At 39.9% G+C, this 17,022-nt stretch overlaps 1 protein-coding gene and 1 long non-coding RNA gene across 4 annotated transcripts in view; one reads left to right on the top strand and one right to left on the bottom strand.

Annotated features, from left to right (window-relative positions):
- Positions 1–16,862, top strand: part of LOC130928586 (uncharacterized) — a 68,008-nt gene extending 51,146 nt beyond the window's left edge. Inside the window, exon 3 of the long non-coding RNA XR_009066718.1 lies at positions 13,686–16,862. This is a non-coding gene — a long non-coding RNA (uncharacterized LOC130928586). The remainder of the gene's footprint in view (positions 1–13,685) is intronic.
- The window catches only part of mkln1 (muskelin 1, intracellular mediator containing kelch motifs), a 233,566-nt gene that overhangs the window by 88,609 nt on the left and 127,935 nt on the right, over positions 1–17,022 (bottom strand). The window lies entirely within an intron of this gene.

The following is a 17,022-nucleotide window of genomic DNA, read 5'->3' as shown; positions in this document are numbered from 1 at the left end:
GCATTGAAGATGAGACGTGGCTGGGTCTTTCAGCATGACAATGACCCCAAACATACAGCCAGGGCAACAAAGGAGTGGCTTCGTAAGAAGCATTTCAAGGTGCTCGAGTGGCCTAGCCAGTCTCCAGGTCTCAACCCCATAGAAAATCTGCAGAGGGAGTTGAAAGTCCATGTTGCCCAACGACAGCCCCAAAACATCACTGCTCTAGAGGAGATCTGCATGGAGGAATGGGCCAAAATACCAGCAACAGTGTGTGAAAAGCTTGTGAAGAGTTACACAAAACGTTTGGCCTCTGTTATTGCCAACAAAGGGTACATAACAAAGCATTGAGATGAACTTTTGGTATTGACCAAATACTTATTTTCCACCATGATTTGCAAATAAATTCTTTAAAAATCAAACAATGTTATTTTCTGTTTTTTTTTTCCACATTCTGTCTCTCATGGTTGAGGTTTACCCATGTCGACAATTACAGGCCTCTCTAATATTTTTAAGTGGGAGAACTTGCACAATTAGTGGTTAACTAAATACAGTGGTACCTCTACATACGAAGTTAATCCGTTCCAGGACCTTGTTTGTAAGTCGAAATGGTCGTATGTCGAGCAGGATTTTCCCATAGGAATACATTATAATTCCATTAATTTGTTCCACAGCCCAAAAACCTTCACTAAATCCTTAAAAAATACTGCTGGTACTATTACAAATGGCAATTACACATAGCAAAACAAATAAATTATAAATCAAAATCGGAATAATAATAATAATAATAATAATTCCTGTATTAATGTAACGAATCGGGTTCTAATGTGGCGGACGTTTTTTGCTGACCCTGAACGCACCGCGGGGCTGACGTGCCAGAGACAGACCGGTGAGCTTGAGTTTCACTTTCACTTTGAATGTTTTCTTGAGAACACCGTCAATTGCGGCAGACAGAAGGTGTTTTTGTTTTGAATAAGTTGTGAAATAAATGATAAAAACGTGGCGAAGTTGGCGATTTCTCTGGAGATGTTACCACAATAAGAATTGTCAGCTTAACTTATAAAGACTGGCGAACGATGGTCGGAGGAGGACCGTGGAGATGTATTGTTGAGCCATTTCACGGATGCCCACCCTCCGCTCATATTTTTCTGTCATTTGCATCTTCATTTAGAAGGTAAGCGTCAACTTTTTCCTTGTTTCACCACCTGTACCAACCTTTTCTGAAACCAGTGTTGATTTGTCACACAAGAAAATCCGCCGTGCATTCGTCTGCGGTGCTGCCATTGTCGTCGTATTTCGAGCATGTCGTCGGATGTAGAAACAAATGGCGAGTCAAATTTTACGTCGGATGTCGAAAAGTTCGTGTGTCGAAGCGATCGTATGTAGAGGTACCACTGTACTTATTTGCCTCACTGTATTAACAATGGAGAGTTCAGTACAGTGTATTTAATTGATGATGATACATAGTTAACTTTCGCTTTGGTGAAGTATATCATCATATTACCCAGCCCTGATTAAAAATGAAGTGACCCGATATCAACAGGACGTGCCCCCCCCAAATCAACCTAGGCGGGTCTGTATCTACTCTCATAATTTCTCCAGAAATTGCAGTTTCTAGTTAAAAATGCCATTCCGCAAATCAATTTCAGTATTCTTTTTAGTCACGCATATCTACAGTTCGTTTCGACCACCTATCGTCAGCTCGGCTGTGGGTGTGTGCTTCCTCCTCTTTACTCACATTTTTTTGGGGCTTGCTTGAAGTGAGACACACCCACTTTGTTTTGTAACACACACTCACACTGAGTGTACACCGGGCGAAGTGTGTAAGTTATTGTCAGGATATGAGTCTGGGACTTCACCCTTTTTCGATGTCTAATGATGTGTGTTCCAATTCGGATGAAAATGAAACTGAAGCATCATAACGCGTGAGTAAAATGAGGTTAATGTTTATATGTGTTTCGGTCATTTCGGGATACTGCATTATTTAATTATGCATGTGTACACCTGAATTTTCCCACTATTGACTATCAGGAAGGTAACAGGAGCTGCCGGGCTCTTTGCCAGCCTTCCTGGCATAAACTCTTCCACGTCAGAGTCATTCAGAGGTCGGTACATAGATGACACACAAGCTTTTGCGGGACTTGGGAATGTGGCTGACTGAGTCAAGTGCCGAGTTTAAAGTCTTAATCAACCCGAGTGGACCGCGAGCCACAGGAGCAGGTGTGTTAACCGTCACAGGAAGTTCTCACGAAAATTCCCTGTCTGGATATCCTATAAGGAGCTTGTGTTGAAAAGTTTCGAAAAGGCTGCACGAGGAAACCACACCTTCTTGTGAAGTGAAAGGAAGATACTCAAATTTGTATACAGTGAGGCAAATAAGTATTTAGTCAACCACTAATTGTGCAAGTTCTCCCACTTGAAAATATTAGAGAGGCCTGTAATTGTCAACATGGGTAAACCTCAACCATGAAAGACAATGTGGGGAAAAAAAAAAAAACAGATAATCACATTGTTTGATTTTTAAAGAATTTATTTGCAAATCATGGTGGAAAATAAGTATTTGGTCAATAGCAAAAGTTCATCTCAATACTTTGTTATGTACTTTTGTTGGCAATAACGGAGGCCAAACGTTTTCTGTAACTCTTCACAAGCTTTTCACACACTGTTGCTGGTATTTTGGCCTATTCCTCTTTGCAGATCTCCTCTAGAACAGTGATGAGAACACGGACTTTCAACTCCCTCCACAGATTTTTTATGGGGTTGAGATCCGGAGACTGGCTAGGCCACTCCAGGACCTTGAAATGCTTCTTACGAAGCCACTCCTTTGTTGCCCTGGCTGTGTGTTTGGGATCATTGTCATGCTGAAAGACCCAGCCACGTCTCATCTTCAATGCCCTTGCTGATGGAAGGAGATTTTCACTCAAAATCTCTCGATACATGGCCCTATTCATTCTTTCCTTTACACATATCAGTCGTCCTGGTCCCTTTGCAGAAAAACAACCCCAAAGCATGATGTTTCCACCCCCATGCTTCACAGTGGGTATGGTGTTCTTCGGATGCAATTCAGTATTCTTCCTCCTCCAAACACGAGAACCTGTGTTTCTACCAAAAAGTTCTATTTTGGTTTCATTTGACCATAACACATTCTCACAGTCCTCTTCTGGATCATCCAAATGCTGTCTAGTGAACCTCAGACCGTCCTGGACGTGTACTTTCTTCAGCAGGGGGACACGTCTGGCAGCGCAGGATTCGAGTCCCTGGCGGCGCATTGTGTTACTGATAGTAGCCTTTTGTTGAAATTCGCCCCCCCGGCCAAGGCGCACGGGAACAGCGATGGCCGAACAAAGTGCCGCTCTGCCGATGCTGCCTCCGCGCGCGCCTACCGGGAAGGCTGAACTTCGCGCGTTCTCTTCTTATTTTTAACCCTTTGTACTGACTCCATGTTTCAAAAGTTTGAAGAACACTCACCGAAAACAGGTTGACAATTTATTCGTCGACAATGGTAAAAAAACAAGGCAAAAACAGACGACGGAGGGACAATTCTGGATCCAAAACAAGGCTACATGTTTCCGAGCAGCAAAAATCTGTGTTATCTCAGTGTCCAGTCTTTTTTTTTTTTCCCTTGATGAAGCGGGCCGTGCTGAAGGTGTGTCCGAAGGTGTGTCTGGGCGTTGCTTTTGGGTCTTCCCCTCTGTGGCCGGTTTAGGTTCGTGCGCAGATGGGACGCCCGCTATCAACTTTGTTGTCCGGGCTGACTTGTACTTGTTTTAGGACAAAGCGCTTTGTCCTTGGAGTTTGCTGGGAGAGCTGATTGCAAGAGTTGGTGCGTCAATCTTGTTCGTGACGCACGCGTTGGGCTTCTGTGATAAGACGGCATTGTGTATCTCTTCTATTTCTTCTCATTAAACTATGGTGTGCTATTTATTTTATATTAGTAGTGCAGTCCTACCGTAAATTTGAAAATGATACTATTTCCTGATTAATTATATTACGTGTGTTAGAGTAATGCAAACAGTTAGACGGTGCCTACGAGAAACTGTACCATTTTTCTCATCTCCCCCTCATTACCCCGGATAAGGTTATTCACTTTACTGTGTCAAAGAGCATGTAGTGGAGTCTGCTTAAACAATAGTTAGATTAATGTGTTAGACTAATGCAAACAATTATATGGTGTATGCGATGACGGTATCTTATCCCTTCACTTTGTTACTGTGGTCCCAGCTCTCTGTAGGTCATTCACTAGGGCCCCCCGTGTGGTTCTGGGATTTTTGCTCACAACTTATTGTTAATGGCTGCTGTGACATAATTATTAAATACAAGTGTTTACTTTATGGTTTAAGGGTTTTTTTTTTCCCCCAGTGCATTTTTTAATAAATGCACGCACAATAAAAATAGCTGGGGCCATTTCTCGGTCATTATAAGTTTTGCCGTTGGATTGTACTTTATGCTGAATGCTTTACCATCACAAAAGCTATCAGAGGAATCACACACAGACAGATACAAAATAACGCCACATAGTAATTGCTAGATGCAGTCCGTGCCCAATCCACTCATTAAATTCAGCCGTTTCGACAAGGTTAGAGCCGCTATCCGACTCCATAACGTTCATTTGTAGCGTTAGCCCGGCTACCAGTAGAAAGCACTGAAAGCACCATCTCCGGAAATCGTGAGAACAAAGGAGGACAGCGGGTGAAAGCCCGTCTAGATGCCACCAAGAGTCAACTAAATGTCGGTTGAAAGTTTGGTGAACCTCCCTTAAGCCACACTCCATCACGTTTTGCTTGTAGCGTTAGCTGCTAGCGTTAGCTTACCGGGCTTTTGTTTGATTGGCTTCCTGATGATCACGTGACTCCCTACGTAAGCACATTCACTGCTTTCTTAAAGGGGAATGAACATAGACGAACAACACAGAATCAAAGCGGGATGAAAAGACTATATTTTCTTGTTTTATTAATTTACCGAATTTACCGACATGGTCAAAATTACGTCGGTCATCGTTAAGAATTTCGGTGACGGTAAATTTTCGGTTTACCGCCCTGCTCTACTACGGAGTGAGATCTTGGAGCCCCAGATCGAGGGAGATAATCAGTGGTCTTGTATGTCTTATAATTGCTCCCACAGTTGATTTCTTTACACAAAGCACTTTACCTATTGCAGATTCAGTCTTCCCAGCCTGGTGCAGGTCTACAATTTTGTCTCTGGTGTCCTTCGACACCTCTTTGGTCTCGGCCATAGTGGAGTTTGGAGTGTGACTGACTGAGGTTGTGGACAGGTGTCTTTTATACCGATAATGAGTTAAAACAGGTGCCATTAATACAGGTAACGAGTGGAGCCTCGTTAGACCTCTTTGACAGCCAGAAATCTTGCTTGTTTGTAGGTGACCAAATACTTATTTTCCACTCTAATTTGGAAATAAATTCTTTAAAAATATAGCAATGTGATTTTCTGTTTTCTTTTTTCCACATTCTGTCTCTCATGGTTGAGGTTTATCCAGGTTGACAAGTACAGGCCATTCTAATCTTTTCAAGTAGGAGAACTTGCACAATTGGTGGTTGACTAAATAATTATTTGCCCCACTGTAAGTCAATCAAACCACATTGGGACTTTTGTCTGGTGTGTTGGTTGCAAGATTATTGCATTGAAACTTGGACCAAAACACCGATATTGTCCCTTGAAGCGAACCAGAAGGGAATTTCCATTCAGCTCTTGTTGGCTATCTGATGAACTTTTATCAAACCAGTTCTAAAATTTGATACCTGACCTTTTAGGAGGTGTTGACTTAAGCCTGCATTGGGATTTAGTGCTTGCTAGTTTGTATCAATGCACATTTCAGAAGTCATGAATCATTTTGTGGGAGAAACCAAGTTGTTGTTTTTGTTTTAATCTTTTCAGAATGCCAGACCACGAACAATTACAGCTGCCGTAACTTACAATGCTCGTGTCACAGGCGTTCTGTGGTTGTTAACCATCTGAGAAACAAATTAAGTATAATATGCCTAGAATACCAGAGACATTTATCAGTATTTCCCGGAGTGTATTCAGTATAAAATGACAATGTGCTATTTGAAAATGTCTCCTTTGAGAAATGTATCTTTGTTTTAGTCAAGGAATACTTACAACCCCAAGCAAAAAAGTATGGAATCACCAGTATCGGAGGAGCACTCACTCAGACATTTTATTATGGAGAACAAACTCAGATAAAAAGCTTGAAAAAAATAATGAATTAGTTCAAAAGTGCAACTCCTTGGCATTCAGAAACAATACAAGAAATGAATAAAAAACACTGTGGTTGTCAGTAAATGTTACTTTTATAGAGCAAGTGCAGGGAAGTGAATATAGAATCACTCCATTCTGAAGAAAAAAATATGGAATCAATCCATTTCGAGTAGAAAATACTGCGATCCATAAGCGGATTTTAAGGGGGGGGGGGGGGCAGGGGGCCTGGTGGGCGAAAAGTATCATTGCATGGAATTGACTTTCCTATATTTATAAAAGTTATAAAACTGCAACAAAAATAAATCAAATGAACAAAAAATTATATCTTTATAATGGGTCAAAATTATTTTTAGAACAGATCATGTGACTAGCAACATAGACGGTCATTTGCTTTGCATATAATTAAAAAAAAAAAAATTTGGGAGGGCAATTTAATTTTTCTAATGATTTTTTTCTTTACATTTTTTTTTTTTTTTTTTTATTGAAGCAACTTTTTGGGGGATTAAATGATTTCGACACAAATGTCCTACCCATAATATGGCCCAACTGAGAAAACGTTTTCAATGAAAAATTGTCAATATGAAATATTTTTTCGCGTTCAAAAACTTTTTCCATGTTTGAAATTGTTCTTTTTTTGATTGATTTTTGCCGGCAGCCGCTAGCCTCGTTCGCTAACAGAGTAACATTGTACTTTGACATATTTACGTAAAATAAACGCTCACTGCACGGTTTCTTTGCTTTTAACCAAGAATCAAGACTGTTTTACATCCGTATCTATGAAGAATTCAGGGATTTAAGCATTTATTCACAAGAATTTTCACCAGAAAAGCTCTGTTTACGTCAGGCGGCCGCTAGCCTCATTCACTACAACTATATAACTAACTATACAAATGTATAATGATAACAAAGGGCTATTCTATTCTATAATAAGTTGTGATTGCATATATAATTTACTAATAATTAGGGCTGTCAAACAATTAAAATTTTTAATCGAGGTAATTACAGCTTAAAAATTAATTAATAGTAATTAATCGCAATTCAAACCATCTATAAAATATGCCATATTTTTCTGTAAATTATTGTTGGAATGGAATGATAAGACACAAAATAGATATATAAACTCAACATACGGTACATAAGTACTGTATTTGTTTATTATAACAATAAATCAACAAGATGGCATTAACATTATTAACATTCTTTTAAAGCGATCCATGGATAGAAAGATTTGTAGTTCTTAAAAATTTTATATTAAAACCCCTCTTAATGTTTTCGTTTTAATAAAATTTGTCAAATTTTCAATAAAAAAATAAACTAGTAGCCCGCCATTGTTGATGTCAATAATTACACAATGCTCATGGGTGCTGCAGCCCGTAAAATCAGTCGCACCCAAGCGCCAGCAGAGGGCGATAAAACTCCAAAAAACACAAGAAGTGGACTTTGCACTGTTCTGTCATTTTAATCTGTTTGAGCGGGGTATGTGCGTTAATTGCGTCAAATATTTTAACGGGATTAATTTAAAAAATTACTTACCGCCCGTTAACGCGATAATTTTGACAGCCCTACTAATAATCTATTTATCAATTATTTATAATTCATTCTGCATATTTTCCTCAAATATTAAGTTTCTGATGTGAAAATTGAGTGATTTATTAGCTGTTGAAAAAAATTTAAGTTGTTATTTTGGGCAAAAACTTATATGATATGTTAAATATTGCTATTGATCCTGAAAATATAGGTGATTATCTCTGCATATGGTGAATTTTGTGTATCTAGCGTAAAATCTGAGAATTTTTTTGCCATTTTAAGTTTTGTTATACCTATCTGAAAAATAATTGGGATTTTATAAGCGAACGACTTTGAGTTTTTTGATGCCGCTGCTCATGGAGACTCATATAGCTACGGTAGATGCCTGTTTTGGTTTTAGGTCAGAGCAGCAAAAAAAATAGGCCGCCTACGGATCGGCCCTGCGCCCCGTGTCATGTCAATATTAGGGCTGTCAAACGATTAAAATTTTTAATCGAGTTAATTACAGCTTAAAAATTAATGAATCGTAATTAATCGCAATTAATCGCAATTCAAACCATCTATAAAATATGCCATATTTTTCTGTAAATTATATATATATTCTGTAAAATAAATTGTTGGAATGGAAAGATAAGACACAAGATGGATATATATACATTCAACATACGGTACATAAGGACTGTAGTGGGCATTTCACTCTACTGTCATTTAAATCTGTCTATGCTGTCCTCACTCCGAAGCGTCTACTTTTTCCAAAGCTAGACAGCTAGTGAACGACGCCATAATAATCAGACTTCTTCCTTTTTCATCTGATTTATTAATAAAATGGCCTCAAACCATTGTCCTCTTTAGACCGTCGTAAAACTACAAAAAAAAAGTACACAAGCATTCCATTAGCAACAACGTTAGCTTAGCACGCTATACAGGTCCACTAAACATAAACATAAAGCGTCTCATACAAAAAATATAACATTTCGCTTACTAACATAATATGTACATTATTTACAACAACCATACTTACGGACAAATCTTGTCCAAGGATCATATAAGCACAACATTACAACGTAGGCGTCAGCCCGAGACGTCGTGCAGCCATATTGAACTGGCAAGACAACAATAAACCATGTCGCAAAGTGACCACAAGAGTTTGCTGTTAGACAGCACAAAAAGCCTTGCTGTAAAACTTACCAAAATGCAGAATACTGTATGAGCGGGACATGTGCGTTAATTGCGTCAAATATTTTAACGTGATTAATTTAAAAAATTAATTACCGCGCGTTAACGCGATAATTTTGACAGCCCTAGTCAATATATTACGAAGTCTATGACCAGACGTTTGATTCTCATAAGCAAAACTAAAAACACTGCATTTCATTTGAGAGTCTACTTACATTTTGTCCATTATTTAAGAAAATACAAAGTGTTGTGTTTTAACGACACAATTTTCACGTGGGTGAATCCTGTGTACGGCAGCGCAAATGATGACTCAGACTATCACTAGAAATATTTGCGTGCAGACTTTTACTTCATTTACACTCCAGCCAAGAGACCATGACGAGGCTCCTTCTTCACTCGCCTGCGATTTCAAATGAAAACACCCACGTCTGCGCCATCCAATGCCAAGAGGCCCATTAGGGATGAGTGCGTGGCCAAAGTAGGTTTTGTCAAGTCACGGTGATTGTGCCAGAGATTCCAGGAAGTTTTTCTTGACCATTACTTTGTAATCATTCAGGGAAGTGAAAAAGGAAGTTGGGTATTTTTACATTTTTTTTCTTAATGACACATTTTCTGAGTCACTTTTTTTGTGGTCTCCAGACATATGTCAGACTGAAAACAAGTAGTGTAATACAAAATGTTTCACTTCAATCCATTTGACTGGAAGCGGATAATCGTCATCAATTGACTGCAGATAAGGCTATTTTTACCCTTTAGAGAAAGAACGAGAGGGCATCACCGTAGACTGGAGCGTTGTGATGCATTCCCGCAATTGATCCCAAACAAAGCCAGATGTTCCCAAGTCTCTCCTGGCCCGGAAAATTGTGGCGAGGCGGACTACGTCAGCTTTTGTTTGTTTTTCTCGAGGTACGGGAACTCTCCAGGCTGACCGTTCTGTCGCAACAATTGTAATAACCTCATTTATAGTAGATTCATGTACAGTAGATTGTCTACAAATCTATGAGGAGGGTTTTTCCCTATTAATTCTTCAGTCCTTTTCGTCTGCGCCGGCTTTTGTTTCTTGTCAGAGCTGCAGGGTTCGCCGCAATCCGAATGAGATGCTATCGCAAACGGTCACTGGAGACGCGTGCGGAAAAGCCGCCGCGAGCTCGGACACGTGTTTGATGAAATGCGATCGCCTGTTTGAAATCGGATTGGAACGGGGTCGCTGTGTTGCATTTGGGGGGCTTTAATATGCTACTATATGTTTTTTTTGCGCTAATTTTTGATTCAAGTCACAGAGTGCCACTATTTGAGGAAATTTTCTTTGAATGTTGTATGTGTGGTATATGTGTTATTATGTATTGATTTCTATGATTGCTTTAATTTATTTTGATTCTTACATGATTGAGATCAGACGGAATTTTCAAAATAAAAATACAGTGTTACCTCTACATACAGTGGGGCAAATAAGTATTTAGTCAACTACGAATTGTGCAAGTTCTCCCACTTGAAAATATTAGAGATGCCTGTAATTGTCAACATGGGTAAATCTCAACCATGAAAGACAGAATGTGGAAAATAAAACCAGAAAATCACATTGTTTGATTTTTAAAGAATTTATTTGCAAATCATGGTGGAAAATAAGTATTTGGTCAATACCAAAAGTTCATCTCAATACTTTGTTATGTACCCTGATTTGGCAATAACGGAGGCCAAACGTTTTCTGTAACTCTTCACAAGCTTTTCACATACTGTTGCTGGTATTTTGGCCCATTCCTCCATGCAGATCTCCTCTAGAGCAGTGATGTTTTGGGGCTGTCGTTGGGCAACACGGACTTTCAGCTCCCTCCGCAGATTTTCTATGTGTCAGGAATGCGCGGGCAGACAGGTTGTGTGGACCCAAAAGCAGGAAAAAGGACGCGAGGCAGAAGGGCGGTGCAAAAGGTTTTAATTAATGCCAACAAAAAACAAAGTACCAGCAAAACGACTGGGGTATCCAAAAACTCTTTACAAACAAGTGTCGGGCTAACAAATAAACTTACTTTCAAAGCAGGGCGAGTAACACGAGGAACTGGGGGGGGGAAACGCAGGCATGAACGTGGACCAGTACATTGACAATGACGCAACAAGGAATGAAAAGAAATTGGGAGCTTATATACGTACACACACGCAGACAAGGGGTAACGAGACAACGAGAAACAGGTGAGCACAGGAGGATGCAAGTTCAGAAATAAACTAGGAGAAGGGCACAACAGGTGAAATTAATAGGCAATCACGGGGACACACTAGGAGGAAACCAACACAAAACCTAACACTATGGGGTTAAGACCTGGAGACTGGCTAGGCCACTCCAGGACCTTAAAATGCTTCTTACGAAGCCACTCCTTTGTTGCCCTGGCTGTGTGTTTGGAATCATTGTCATGCTGAAGGACCCAGCCACGTCTCATCTTCAATGACCTTGCTGATGGAAGGAGATTTTTACTCAAAATCTCTTGATACATGGCCCCATTCATTCTTTCCTTTACACAGATCAGTCATCCTGGTCCCTTTGCAGAAAAATAGCCCCAAAACATGATGTTTCCACCCCCATGATTCACAGTGGGTATGGTGCAATTCAGTATTCTTTTTCCTCCAAACACGAGAACCTGTGTTTCTACCAAAAAGTTCTATTTTGGTTTCATCTGACCATAACATTCTCCCAGTCCTCTTCTGGATCATCCAAATGCTCTCTAGTTAACTGCAGACGGGTCTGGACGTGTACTTTCTTCAGCAGGGGGACACGTCTGGCAGTGCAGGATTTGAGTCCCTGGCGGCGCATTGTGTTACTGATAGTAGCCTTTGTTACTGTGGTCCCAGCTCTCAGGAGGTCATTCACTAGGTCCCACCCTGTGGTTCTGGGATTTTTGCTCCCCGTTCTTGTTATCATTTTGACGCCACGGGGTGAGGAGGGAGTTGAAAGTCCGTGTTGCCCAACGACAGCCCCAAAACATCACTGCTCTAGAGGAGATCTGCATGGAGGAATGGGCCAAAATACCAGCGACAGTGTGTGAAAAGCTTGTGGAGAGTTACAGAAAACGTTTGGCCTCCGTTATTGCCAACAAAGGGTACATAACAAAGTATTAAGATGAACTTTTGGTATAGACCAATTACTTATTTTCCACCATGATTTGCAAATACATTCTTTAAAAATCAAACAATGTGAGTTTCTGTTTTTTTCCCCTTCCACATTCTGTCTCTCATGGTTGAGGTTTAACCATGTTGACAATTACAGGCCTCTCTAATATTTTCAAGTGGGAGAACTTGCACAATTGGTGGTTGACTAAATACTTATTTGCCCCACAGTACCTCTACGAACATACACTAGATGAGGGCGTGATCAATAACCACACAACATAAACAGAGATCCAAATTTAATATTTTGTATGACTTCCATGGGCTTCGGCAAGGATTCAAACAATTTATTGATGAAGTCATCAGGAACATCAAAGAAAGCAGTCTTGCGTGCCTCCCAGAGTTCATCAACATTCTTGGGTTTCGTCTTCCATGCTTCCTCTTACATCCTACCCCAGACATGCTCAATGATATTCATGTCTAGTGACTGGGCTGGCCAGTCCTGGACGATCTTGAGCTTCTTTGCCTTGAGGAACTTTGAGGTAGAGATTGAAGTATGCGATGGAGCACCATTCTGCTGCAGAATTTGTCCCTTTTTATGGTTAGGAATGTAAGAGGCAGCTAGGATTTGTTGATATTTCAGACTATTTATCTCTCAGGGTGCAGACAATTAAAAAACCGTGTGGCATTTGCCAAGGCCCACAGCCTGTCAAAAGGATGGAGCCTGGAAAAGTGGCAAAAGGTGGATTTTTCAGATGACTCTTCCATTGAATTACACAACAGTCACCACAAATATTGCAGGAGACCAATTGGAGCCTGCATGGATCCGAGATTCACTCAGAAAACAGTGAAGTTTGGTGGTGGCAAAATTATGATCTGGGGTTACATCCAGTATGGGGGTGTGCGAGAGATCTGCAGGGTCGAAGGCAACATAAATAGTCTGAAATATCAACAAATCCTAGCTGTCTCTTACATTCCTAACCATAAAAAGGGACAAAATCTGCAGCAGGATGGTGCTCCATCGCATACTTCAATCTCTACCTCAAAGTTCCTCAAGGCAAAGAAGATCAAGATCCCCCAGGACTAGCCAACTCAGTCACCAGGCATGAACATCATTGAGCATGTCTGCGGTAGGATGAAAGAGGAAGCATGGAAGACGAAACCCAAGAATGTTGATGAACTCTGGGAGGCATGCAAGACTGCTTTCTTTGATGTTCCTGATGACTTCATCAATAAATTGTATGAATCCTTGCCGAAGCCCATGGAAGTCATGCAAAATATTAAATTTGAATCTCTCAGCACCACTACTTAATTTGCTTATGTTATGCAACATATTTTTGTATTTGAAGTACATTTTTTGTTCAATATTCACACTACTTTCTGTAGGCGACAAAACTTTTATCTTGCCAAAATTTGACCTCTAAGTCTTCATTAAATGATAAATCTTTTTTCAGTGAGACAAATATATTTTTGTACATTCAACATCATTTGGGAGGGTCTTAGCTTTCATATGAGCCATTTCTGAAACCAATTGAATAATTAAGAGTCAAGTTATTAGCAATTGTTTCTACAAAGTGGATAAGCGACAAGACTTTTGTCAGGGACTGGACATGAAGTATTTCACTATGATCCTTTAAAACAGGAAAGCAGTTTATTTACACCCCTTCTCATTGCTCTTGCATCTCTTCACACAGCAATCAATACGGACGATGACACCGTCATGTAGCGGAGGAGTCGTAGCCTAACACAAACATCTTTGTGCCTCGACGTGTCACTTCCTGGGGGAGAGAATGGAACAGGAAGCCAGTGGAAGAGCGCCACGCCTCCACAGAGAAGCCTTTCTTTCCAAATTGGTTTGTATATCTGTGCCAGTGATGGTTTGAGAAAAAGAAAAAGCCTCTTGAATGCTAATTTTTACAGTGTTTTTTAATGTGTGTACAAATTGCCATTTCCCACATGCAACTCAATTACAAACGTTTTAAAATATATGGCGGAAAACACAGACAAGGCTGAAAAAGCAGTTTTTGCTCTTGCACCCAACTGCTGTATTTTAAGCCAAAAGAACTGTTGTGCTTAATAAAACAATATGTTTACATGCTACCATAGCAGATTCATGGCGCATGAAGCCCCCAAACTATTTTTAATATGCCCGTTTTACCCTGAAAACCCCCGTTTACAGACGTCGCGGAACCGCTTTTTTTTTTCAACCTAGCCATAAAACGAAGGTAATTAATTATATTATTCAAAATGTTTGTCATTTTTAGCTTCGAATCATTAATTGATAATATTTCGTAAAAAAAAAAAAAAAAAAAAAAAAGGACTTTAAAGAATTTTTCACTCGCATATCTTAAACTTTTAAACAAATTATGTCACAATGGAAAAAAAATGGTGTCTGTAAAAAAGTCACGGATATTTACCTCATAACTATCGCTTAATTGTATGTTTTTGTTACTGTTGCTTTTTCTCCGATATGTTAGATGATAAAAAATCGATCCAAACAAAAAAAAAAAAATTTTTTTTAAAGTTTAAAATGGTAAATATATGAAAAAGAACATCTCGACCACTCCTTGATGTCTGCGATTTCTGAATCGCGACCCTTGTTATATTACCATGTTTCACCCATAAAATCCAGCTGTGGCCATTCACAGCTGTGTCTTGACTCTCAGTGATACATGCTACATGGAGTTTTTGGACCGAAACAAGGTAAGTACGCGATAATATCTAGTTAAAGTCATGGCGTCTGTAATTCTGCTCTCGCCTTCGAATAGGGTTTTGCCTGTTTAAAAAAAATAAAAAAAATTTAAAATGCCCTCCTGTTCAAAAATTTTCTTCACCCAGAAAATCGAGATTTTAAGCTTTCCAATGATGTATTACACATGCATATCGAACAATTTTGAAAGTTGGCCAAATTGGCTGTCTCAGAGCGGAACTTCAAGTCACCTGAGTGCTTTCCGCCATATCTATATACACTGCTGGCCAAAAATATTGGCACCCCTGATATTCTGTCAGATAATGCTCCATTTCTCCCAGAAAATGATTGCAATTACAAATGCTTTGGTAGTAATATCTTCATTTATTTTGCTTGCAATGAAAAAACACAAAAGAGAAAAATTTTACACAAAACTACAAAAATGGGCCGGACAAAAGTTTTGGCACCTTCAGCCGAATGCTTGGTAGCACAACCTTAAGACAAAATAACTAAACAATCGCTTTTGGTATCCATCAATGAGATTCTTACAGGGCTCTGCTGGAATTTTAGAGCATTGTTCTTTGGCCAACTGTTCCAGCTCGCTGAGATTTGAAGAGTGCCTTCTCCAAACTGCCATTTTCAGATCTCTCCAAGGTTTGCATAGGGACGGTAGGGACATAACACTACCAACATTTCAGGATGCTCAAATTGTCCCCACCAACTTTTAAGCAACCTTATTTGCATTATATAATGAATTTAGTTATATACAGTGCCTTGCAAAAGTATTCGGCCCCCTTGAACCTTGCAACCTTTCGCCACATTTCAGGCTTCAAACATAAAGATATAAAATTTTAATTTTTTGTCAAGAATCAACAACAAGTGGGACACGATCGCGAAGTGGAACAAAATTTATTGGATAATTTAAACTTTTTTAACAAATAAAAAACTGAAAAGTGGGGCGTGCAATATTATTCGGCCCCCTTGCGTTAATACTTTGTAGCGCCACCTTTTGCTCCAATTACAGCTGCAAGTCGCTTGGGGTATGTTTCTATCAGTTTTGCACATCGAGAGACTGACATTCTTGCCCATTCTTCCTTGCAAAACAGCTCGAGCTCAGGGAGGTTGGATGGAGAGCGTTTGTGAACAGCAGTCTTCAGCTCTTTCCACAGATTCTCGATTGGATTCAGGTCTGGACTTTGACTTGGCCATTCTAACACCTGGATACGTTTATTTTTGAACCATTCCATTGTAGATTTGGTTTTATGTTTTGGATCATTGTCCTGTTGGAAGATAAATCTCCGTCCCAGTCTCAGGTCTTGTGCAGATACCAACAGGTTTTCTTCCAGAATGTTCCTGTATTTGGCTGCATCCATCTTCCCGTCAATTTTAACCATCTTCCCTGTCCCTGCTGAAGAAAAGCAGGCCCAAACCATGATGCTGCCACCACCATGTTTGACAGTGGGGATGGTGTGTTCAGGGTGATGAGCTGTATTGCTTTTACACCAAACATATCGTTTTGCATTGTGGCCAAAAAGTTCAATTTTGGTTTCGTCTGACCAGAGCGCCTTCTTCCACATGTTTGGTGTGTCTCCCAGGTGGCTTGTGGCAAACTTTAAACGAGACTTTTTATGGATATCTTTGAGAAATGGCTTTCTTCTTGCCACTCTTCCATAAAGGCCAGATTTGTGCAGTGTACGACTGATTGTTGTCCTATGGACAGACCTTCCCACCTCAGCTGTAGATCTCTGCAGTTCATCCAGAGTGATCATGGGCCTCTTGGCTGCATCTCTGATCAGTTTTCTCCTTGTTTGAGAAGAAAGTTTGGAAGGACGGCCGGGTCTTGGTAGATTTGCAGTGGTCTGATGCTCCTTCCATTTCAATATGATGGCTTGCACAGTGCTCCTTGAGATGTTTAAAGCTTGGAAAATCTTTTTGTATCCAAATCCGGCTTTAAACTTCTCCACAACAGTATCTCGGACCTGCCTGGTGTGTTCCATGGTTTTCATAATGCTCTCTGCACTTTAAACAGAACCCTGAGACTATCACAGAGCAGGTGCATTTATATGGAGACTTGATTACACACAGGTGGATTCTATTTATCATCATCGGTCATTTAGGACAACATTGGATCATTCAGAGATCCTCACTGAACTTCTGGAGTGAGTTTGCTGCACTGAAAGTAAAGGGGCCGAATAATATTGCACGCCCCACTTTTCAGTTTTTTATTTGTTAAAAAAGTTTAAATTATCCAATAAATGTTGTTCCACTTCACGATTGTGTCCCACTTGTTGTTGATTCTTGAAAAAAAAATTAAATTTCACATCTTTATGTTTGAAGCCTGA

Source organism: Corythoichthys intestinalis, chromosome 13 (assembly GCF_030265065.1).
Source record: "Corythoichthys intestinalis isolate RoL2023-P3 chromosome 13, ASM3026506v1, whole genome shotgun sequence".
NCBI lineage: Eukaryota > Metazoa > Chordata > Actinopteri > Syngnathiformes > Syngnathidae > Corythoichthys > Corythoichthys intestinalis.
Note: the sequence above shows the minus strand (reverse complement) of the source record. Positions and strands in the feature narration are given on the sequence as shown.